Genomic DNA, 562 nt, shown 5'->3' with positions numbered 1-562 from the left:
TCGTGGATTATGCCATTCTAAATCTCTCTGGAGATAATTATCTAGAATGGGCAATGAACACTTCAGTTACCCTGAAATCAAGAGGACTCGTAAGGAGTATCATTCAGGGTGATTATGCAACTAGAAGTGAAAAGTTAAGAGCCATTACAATAATGCGCCATCATCTCACTGAGGAACTGAGAAATCAGTATCTACATATTGAGAATCATACTCCACATTCTATCCAGAAGATTTGTTGTCAAAACATATCTACATAGAAAGAGGTTCTACCACTTACAATGACCTGATCTCTTGCCTAACGGTGATTGAGAATGACAAAGTACTAAAGAAGAATAGTGAGATGAGATACCCTGATACAAATAAGACCGATATAGATCAGGATGAATCCAAGGGAGCCATGTCCAATATAACTCAAGGAGTGGCCGGCATGTCTACTGACTAAGAGGGATCTCGAAATTTTATTTTAAAGTCCTTGTTTTGTGATTTGCTTTTAACCTACTTGATGGTTCACGATTTTTATATATATATAAAAGAGTTTGTTTTGATTATATCTTGCCTGATT

The sequence above is a fragment of the Brassica oleracea genome, chromosome C5 (assembly GCF_000695525.1).
Source record: "Brassica oleracea var. oleracea cultivar TO1000 chromosome C5, BOL, whole genome shotgun sequence".
NCBI lineage: Eukaryota > Viridiplantae > Streptophyta > Magnoliopsida > Brassicales > Brassicaceae > Brassica > Brassica oleracea.
The sequence above is the reverse complement of the archived record's forward strand: the minus strand, read 5'-3'. Positions refer to the sequence as shown.